Below are 9,464 nucleotides of genomic sequence, written 5' to 3'. Positions count from 1 at the left end.
ACTCCACAGCCCAGCACCAGGGTTGCGCTGCCCAATGAGGATGCTTAATTGGGAACATACTGCTCTTTTTATTTAGACTTTCTCTTCTCAAGTGGACACACAGTGATTCTGGTTCGTCACGAGTTTACAAAAACCTGAAATATGCAGTAGCCAAGCTGCCCAGAGGTTTCGGGTCTTTTCCCCAGCAAGAGCTACTACCAGGCTTCTGCTGTCTCCCGACGTACCTGAGGGATAACACTTCACCACCTGTGTTCAGGCATCTTTGGAAACAGTCACTGATCTGCACAGCCTCCCAGCGTGGGAAGTATTATTTTCCACGTAAACCACATTGCGCTCAGATTCACCCTCCATGCAGGGGAGTAAGATGGAGCAAGAACTCCTCTTGCACCCTCTTAGACAGCAGGGCTGGGGATCAGGTAGACGGGAGTAGGCAGGTGCTGAAGCCTGCTCACTCCTGTAAGGAGGAGGGTGGGACGGGGCAGTGCAGGAGGAGGAGAGCCCTGACTATACCAGTCCTCTGCTCTCAGCACAGCCGGCACGTGTGTGAATCCCTCTGAAGACAGATCCACCTGGCCGAGTGCTACGTGTGCCTATACAGCGAGTGTGCAAGAGTGGAACGGTGACTTGTGAGCATCTGAATCACAGTGTTTCCCGGGCAGCACAGCTCCTAAAATCTTCTTGCTTCTCGCTCCTAAAATCACGATCTGGTTCTACGTGAGTTGTGCAAGACCACAGAAAGTCAGTGTTAGACCCAGAATAAGACCGTGGGAGTCCCGGGTGCTGGTCCTGTGTCAACACACCAGCTGCTCCTAGCTCAGAGGCACCCAGGCCTCCTTCCCTGGGTTTTCTGCAGGCTGTTTGCACAAGACATTTCTACCTGTCTGTATGTTCCCATGGCCCCTTAGGGCAAATGGTTGCCTGGAAATATAAGGGACTGGACTTGATGGTCCGAGAAGCCCTCAGGTCCTGCGTCACCAGCCTACCACCATCCTCTCTGCACACCAGCCCTGGTGAAAATCACAGCAGCTCAAAGGCTGCTCTAACTTGCACACTGCTTCCCAGAGCACGCTGCAGCCAGAAAGCAGTGCGCTCTGGGCTGGCCCCATGCCAGGGGTTCACATGATGTGCATGATGTTTATGTAGGGGTAACATCAAGGAGCCATTTCTACCCATTTTAAATCCCCTTTCTGCTGAAAAAGTATCATAAAAGGGCTTCTGAGTAGCTGAGAACTTTCCTAAGGACTATAGAAGAAAGACTCCTTTGTCTTTTGCTTTGGGAAGAGAGAGGCATGCAGTAGACAAAACCCTGGCTGGGATGACCCAGCTGGGGATGGTCCTGCTTTGAGCAGGGGGGTGGCCTGGACGGCGTCCTGGCTCTCATTCCAACCCTCATTTTCTATGGTTCGATACTCAGGAAAGCCACACAAATATCCTCTGCCCCATTCATGGCATGCGGTATTACAGCCATCATCTTAAGCAGAATACTCCCACGAGCGTCTCCAGCCCTCTCCACACGCAGATGGACCAGCCACTTTGTATGACAAGCAGTGTGCCTTCTCCACTCAGCAGCTGACAACCGGAAGAGCGGACTGTTCTCCTTGCTCCTCTCCTAGCACCTGACAGACTCAAGGAAAAAAGACTTTCCTATAGCAGGTGTCCTCAGAAGTCTTCAGGAACCTGCCTCATAATACTTGTCTGGCTTTTCTCGAGGTCCGGGAACCCCAAAACATGTTTGCCGAGCAGACTCCCTTGAGCAGGTTGCAGTTGGCAGCCTATGGACGAGGAGTGGGGCGGTGAGTAGTAACAGTGGCCGACGTGTCACGGCACACGCTGAAAATGAAGACAAGAATATCAACAGTTGTGTCTGCAATGTCAATGCATCAAAGCAGAGGAGATCCCCCCCAAGTAAAAACAACAACCCGGGTGTATCAGATTATCATCTTCATGAGTCGAGGCTGCTGTGAGCTACTGTAACATGGGTTCATCCCTTGGTATGAAATCAAACAAAACAGCAGAGACACCGACCTGGTGTATAGCAAGCACCAGAGGGGTTTTGTTCCAGACTCCCCTTAAAAACCAGGCACTGCAGTTAATCTACACAAAGTAAAACACACCCAGAAGTAATCTCCAGAACAGAAGCCAAGACCTTCACATAGCTGCAGGATGACTTATTGCATTGCATTCGAAAGCTAGCACGTGTAGCTGCACCATCCAGGATCCCGATTGCTAGTGTCACTACCGGAGTGAAATTCTTTGGCCGGAGTTGCGCAGGAAGTCGGACTGGATGATCCTTTCTGGCCTTCAGGTCCACAGCCCTAAAGCAACAGCATACTATTATTGCTCATTTGTATGGGAGCACCTAGCAGCGCTTGTCACAGAACAGGGTCCATTGTGCTAGTCTGCACTGTACAAACATAGACAAAAAGACATTTCCTGTCCCAAAGAGCTTGTCTCCTTCCTTCCTAATATACATCACGCTGATACCTTAATCCTGTCCAAAAACCATTAGGCTCGTGCATGTTCCTTTGCAAATCCTGATTTACCGTAGAAGCCAATTTTACAGCTCCACTGGATTTTATCGGACTTTCTGATGCATTTATCAGTCACCTGCATTTAGCAGTCTCTAGGTTTGTTAACCACAGTCCACACTCATGGTAAAAACCCAACACAGGCACATAAGTGCTTTTCCACCAGTTTATTTCTCTAACAACGGCACTACATGCTGCAGCCTGCGCCTAGTTCTCTCATTTGTTTCAAAGGTTTGGTGGCTTTATAAACTGCTAGATGTGGTTTTTTGGCCCTCTTTTCTTTCAGAGTCTCTAAGTGCTTTCTTAGGAACAGCTGGCGTTTTTTGTATAACTTTGTTCATCAAAAAAACCTCCTCTTTTCAAATCCTTTTTTTTTTTGTGAAAACTTATAGAATTCTTTCTTTTGGGCAAAATAATTTTATGACTCTTACTCAAGAAAACCAGATAATATTGGGTAAAAATTCCAAAAAAAAGTACAAAGAACTGTTCACTGAGTCACCCATGGTCATACAGTGAGTCAATGGAGGGGTCAGGAAAGGATCTCTCATCTCTTTCAACCTGCTCAGTCTGTAGGAGCCTAGAGGATCACACTTTGAACCGACATAGCTGCTGTTATAGCGGAGCATCTCACAGCTTCAAGACCCACGCCACTCTTCCAAACGCACCGTGTACAGATGCCAGCACTTCCTTCGCCAGCAACCTGTGACAGTGTTGGAGAACGGCTCAAACTGCAAAGGTTTGAGGTCCAGAGGTTGACCCTCTGCCAGACCTCAACATGGTTTTCAATTCAGGTCCATCTCCAATCAGTCAGGTATGTATTTATACACCAGCATTGAGAGAACAGCAGCGTTCAGTTGTCCTCCTATGTTTGTATGCCCAGGGAGAGGTTTCCAGTTACACAGATTTATTGCAGTGTGACACTGATCCAATTTCTTGAGAGAGATAACTAGGTCCAGCACTTTCTGGCAAGGAGTTGAAATGTCAGTATGACAAGCTGATCGCTTACTACACCATAACTTAATACATCCTGTGCATGTTTGGGAGGATGTTTTTGATGAACTAGCAGCTTAAATTAGCAAGGTATTCTCAGCATGTGGCTGGTCTTTTCAGACGTCAGGTATCAGGATTCACCTTGAGCCGGGAGATGATCCGTTAGCGTGACGCCATTTGCTCTAGCATTGTGATTTATGTCTCAGAGGTGGCTGAAGGGAAAATACCCGCAATTATTCCGGGAAAGCAGATGCTATCAGACAGACGAGATGGCACCACTAGCTTTCAGAGCACGCAGCTACCTTTTAAATAGAACAGCCCAAAAGGTGGATCGCATGCAGGATGAAATAAGACCGTCGGGGGGGGCCTCACCTGAGTTTTGTAACAGCACAAGCTCAAATAAGAGAAAAGCAGGGTTGGGTGTGGACCCCGTATCCATCATTCCAGCTTGAATCTATCCATCTTCAGCTTGAATCAGTTCCTGTTTACAAAGTTGCTGCTGGGTTCCCCCAACTCTGAGAAGTGAAACTTTATTGGGAGCAAACTGCCTATGTTCACAGCTTAGGTCTCAAGTGCTTCTCATGTTTCTTTCCCACCCTCCAAATAGCGGCTTCTGTGATGGCCAACATACCAGAAAATGTGCCAAGATCTGGATGTATTTTAAACAGGAGTCTCCCCCCAAAGGACACTGTGCAATGGCTCGTGGAGCTGCACTAGCCTGCTTTTTTTTCTATTGCTGGCAGTCAGGACTCAGAAAGAAGCAACCCTCTGGAGACAAGACAAGAACCTAAAGAAACTCAGCATCGGAATAGATAACAGCTGGTATTATCATCACTAAATACACAGAGTTTTGGGAATCGACCCAGCATTTCCCAAACTTAGATTAAAGCACACTTCTGGTCTTAAGCAGCTGACAATCAAAAGAAGAGCCACTCTGCTAGGACTCTTCAAGATCTCACACAGATTTGTAAAACTTTTTTGCCCATGCCAGATCATGACCTATAGACATGACACAACAGAAGACAAAAGAAATCTTTTCCCAGAGACTCCCAGCAATGGCAGTGCTGAATGTCAAGCATCTGTTAGGTAGGTAGATGAGACGGATCCCTCCTTTTCGTATGCATGCACATCGGGTTTTGACTCCAGGAAATTCTCAGTGGAGTTGGAAGGAGATGGGTCTAGGGATGTTATAGAGGAAGAAGCAAAAAGAGCCTGATGCAGTGGGGAAAGACATCACTGAACAAGTCTCAGAGCTGGGGAGAAGCAGGTGGAGGTTTTGGCAGCAACTTCTAACACAGACACAAAAAGCACTCGTAAACCTCAAAGCAAGTGTTAGCAATGCAATTAGAGATACAGGACTGGGCAGAGGTGGGGAGATGAGAGGGAAAATCTAAGATCTGCAAGTCATCAGCATAGGAACGGTGATTGAAACCAGGAGCCTGCCCAGAGCCGGGATGAAGAGTGAGATGAGAAGCCAACCAAGCAAAATGCTCCGGTGACCGTAATGCACACTCCCCAGATAAAGCATGGAGTGAAATGGAGTTGATGGGAGCTTTGCCACGATGCTGCCAGGTGTCATTATTTCTCCCATTCACAATAATACAAATAGCTCCACTGTGTTACAAGGCTGAAACATGCCCCAGGTACTGCAAAATGATGAGCTGCTGCCATGGTAGGTGGTCCCCGAACTGTAAATAAGGTGGTAATTCTTTGAACTTTGTCTCCGAGTATGTTTTGCCCCTGACCTAAGATTCATGTTTGATATGGAGCAGGGGAGAACATGTTGACTTCCAACTCTCTCGGGGCAGACTGACATGGAAGACCACATGCTGATGCCAAAATCCGAGTAGCCAGCTCTCCATCTTAGACCGAGCTGGTTTTACTCTGCAAAGCCCGAGCATGGAGAACGTACAAATGTGCAGCTAAGGGGAAATGCAAGGTAAAGTGGTGGGCAGAAACATCTGCCACATAATAGCTCCCCCAACATAGTACTTCTTACTTTGTTCAACAGAGGCTTTTTTGTGATCTATTCCTGTTCAGTTTTCTCCTGGGACCAGATTACACAGACTACTGCTCTGAGTCGGACACTTTCTGAACCATTTAAGCCTTTTACAACAAATGCAGATAGGCTGCTATATGGCAAAGGAATATTTAAAGAGTTTCCGAAGGTCTTCTCCAAAACAGTCAGCACAAAAACGGATCTATTTTTCTTTCCTCTTTTCTTCTTCAAAGCGGTACAGTGACAGCTGTCCACTATTTGAGCAGCCCTACAAAAACAAATCTCTGCACCAATGTACAGGACCAGCAGAGAAAAGCCGTTCTGTGTTAACAAGGTTCCTCGTGCATTGTTTGTCCTGCTCTCGTTTGTCACGTGGTTGTCCAGACTCTGCATTGACTTTGCCACTGGTGAAGTACTGGCTTTGTAGGTGTTGCAGAACCTGCTGCAATGATGCTGCTGCTCCCCCTGCTCTTCAGGATTCAGCTGCTTTGCAGTCGTACCAAGAAGGTCGAGCCAGAACTCAGATCAAGTCAGAGCTCATGAAACTCTTTCATTTGTCCAGTGGAGTCAACAGGCGAGTTCACGATGCCCAATGAACTCAACTGAGTTTGTGAGCTTTGGACCATGCATGATCAGCACCAGTAAAACAGGCTTCAGAGCATTTGTCTTATGACAACATTGCAATTTGATGAGCGCAAACTCTACGTGGACCAAACAATAACCACTGGATCATTTTTTATTTGAAAAAAGGCCTTTTAGCCTTGTGAATTACTTGACAGCAGCTTTCATTTGGCTTGACCAGATGTATTCTACATAACGATAATCTAGAGGTGCGTAAGACCTTGATGCAGAAGGAAAAAATAGCGAGTTAAAATTTCTTTTCTCCAAACTGTTTTTTGTAAACAGACAAGTATACCCAGGGGTGTTGGGTGCAGTACTGCACTAGTGCATACCTTTACATAATTATTTGGTATTATGCATGTGTATTTAAAACAAATCAAGAGCATCGCTACTCATTATACTATTTTGTTCATTTGATACTTACAGGGTGTGTCCACACATTCACTAATGCATCATAGTTACTGCGCATTAAGTTTAGTACTTGCATAACTAAGTACTAAACCAATGCACAGTCACTGGTGCTACTGTGTAGTAGCACTGGAGCATGGCTTTTTAATGATGCTAACTGCACAGTAACCTAATATCACTGTGCAGTATTGTATTAGCATAGCTTTTGCCGTGCATGCTACTGCACAGTGTTATTAGGCTACTGCGCAGTTAGTGTCTTGTATAGACGCACCCACAGAATCAGAAATAAGTAAGGCTGAGAATGATCTCAGGAGGTCATCTAGGCCAACCACCTAGATTATGGTAGGATCATCCCTGTCTAAACTGTCTAACACAACTGTGTGTCTAATCTGCCCTTAAAAACTTCCAGGGATAGATATTCTACAAACTCTCTAGCCTGTCCCAGTGTTAAATTGCCTTCACAGGGAGAAAGATCTTCCTAATGTCCATCCTAAATTTCCTTTGCTGCAATACAAGATCTTTGCTCTTTTAAGTTGCACAGACATTCGCTGTTTCAGGAGAAACTCTCCTGGGAGTAATTTAACACTGGTTGCTCCCAGGTTATTTTTCTCCTGGAGGGGACATTTTTACTTTGGAAGAGAAATCCTTGTCCTGGCCCCTGTGGCCACTGGGAAGAATTTAACACTATCCTCTGCATAACCACCTTCCAGGTATTTGAAGATGAATATCAAATCCCTCCATAGTTTTGTCTTCTCTAAACCAAATAATCCCACTTCTTTCAAGCCTTTCCTTGTAAGTCATGTTCCCCAGCCTCAGATCATTTTTGTTATTATAGATTTTAATTTTATAGCACTATAAAGTAGTATGAAACAACCCATATATTGGCAACCCCGGTCCATGTTATTGTGAAAAGCAAGTGTGCGTATAAGAAACAGGAAGAATACAGCCCAAAGTCATTGCTTTCATTCTGAGCTTGTGATTGACAGTGTGCCAGTGGATGGATATGTGCACATGTAGCAACAGGGTTTTTTGTGCAACAGTCCCACCACATGCTACCAATTGCAGGAAGAGAGGGTAAGGGCGAGAAAGGGGATGTTTCTTGTCCTACACAGTCCAGCCAATCTAGACAGCAAGTCATGGAAAGGTGCGAGGAGGAGTTGGTTACTCTCCTCCTAATCGATATCAAGGCACAGTATAAGCTGTTCAAGTACATGATAGTAGCATCCAGTCTAGGCTGCACTCTGCACCATATCATTTAACAGAGGCTACAATAAAAGGGGATATCCATACATTAACATCCAGGAGACTCAGGCACTTCTGTGGTGGGACCCATAAATGTAGACTGAGAGATCAATACCGTCTACTATTTATTGTGAACATGGCTTTTTCCAGTAGATCGGCAAAGAGCCTGCTCCTGCTCTCTTCAAAGCCAAGAACAAAACTCCTCATGATTTCTCTGAGAATCAGGCTGATAGCATTTTAAAAGAAAAGTTAGATCAGCAGAGCTTTGAAAGACTCTAAAGGGTTTTTCAGATGCTCCCTAATTAATTCAGAAGCAAATAGATTATTTCTCTGGAGGTGAAAAGGAAGAATTATTTAAAAGCTGCCTTCAGGCAACTACCAGTAAGTAAGAAGAATGTAACTACCTGTTATGTCAGGTTTCATTTTCCAGATCAAAATGCATTGTGTCAGCTCATTTTCTTTGTTGTGATTTTTAAGCCATAATGAGAACGCTGCATGCACTGGGAAAGAAGGAGGTGCCGCTTCTCAGCACTTCACAGCACTGGCGACCTGCAGTCTACATTTCACAGTTCCTATTTTCTTTCTTGCATTTCCTAATAAAGCTCTGCTAAACAGGAAGGGACAGAGCAGGGAAGTTGTGAGGGAGCGGCGTCAAGAAATTTGGAGACAGCATCTCCTTCTTGTCCCCCAATTCCCACGCTCCTTCTGGGCAGGATAGGGACCGTTTGGGCACACTGAACTGTGCAATGCAGGTGACAGTCACACTGTGTTTTACCTCCAGAGACCCCAGCCAAGGTCAGGAGCCCACTTATGCCAGGCCCTGCACAAACAGGGAGTAAGAAGCCAGTCCTGCCCAAAAGAAGTTACCACCTACGGAAGCAAGAAAAAGAAGAAGCAGAGAGAGGGGAAGTGCCTTGGCCAGGGTCACACAGCAGCTCAGTGGAAGAGCCTGAATCAACACGAAGGTCTTCCAGTCCCTGGTCCACCAACAAACCCTCAGCCACGGCAACTGCGGCTGGTCTCCTGAAGTCAGTGGAACAACGCAGGCCCCAGCTGTGCCTCCAGCCCTCCACATCTTCAATATAGGAACTAGGAACTAGGAACTACAACTGAAATTTGCCAAGGAGCCAAAGAAAGCCGGATGCTCAGCTCCAACAGAAATGCAGCACCTTGCTCCTTAGAAAACCCCAGTTTGAACAGAGATGAACGGTATAGCTCTTGCCCATTAGTAAGTCATCGGCAGGTTATTTAAAGAGCTTAGCTAGTGCGCCCATTGGGGTAAAAGGCCGAGCTCCCGAAAACCACTGAGGTGGAATCGCCATCATGCCTTGGGAGCAGCTCCCAAGTCTTAACCGCCGGATCCCGATAATTCAAGCGCACAACACAGAAGTTCAGCTGCTTTTCTTCCTGCAATGCTGGGGGACGTTTCTGGGAATGGGGAGAGCTTTCCCAATATTCAAGCTCAGGCTGAGCCACCAGGTTTTGCAAGCAGCTTGGGAAACACCCGCTTTGGACAGGGTTGGCTCCGCATCAAGTTTTTCTGGGAGGCCCTCCAGGTACCTGAGCGCTGTAAAGCAGAGAACAGGGCAGAGTCAATAAGAACTCACACGTTTACAGAACAAAGCTCAGATAAGCTGGAGCAAATCAAGCCAGCCCTGCCTTCGACTGGGGCTCAG

The sequence above is a fragment of the Gavialis gangeticus genome, unplaced genomic scaffold (genome assembly GCF_001723915.1).
Source record: "Gavialis gangeticus isolate Ggan-Ray unplaced genomic scaffold, GavGan_comp1, whole genome shotgun sequence".
Taxonomy (NCBI): Eukaryota; Metazoa; Chordata; order Crocodylia; family Gavialidae; genus Gavialis; species Gavialis gangeticus.
The sequence above is the reverse complement of the archived record's forward strand: the minus strand, read 5'-3'. Positions refer to the sequence as shown.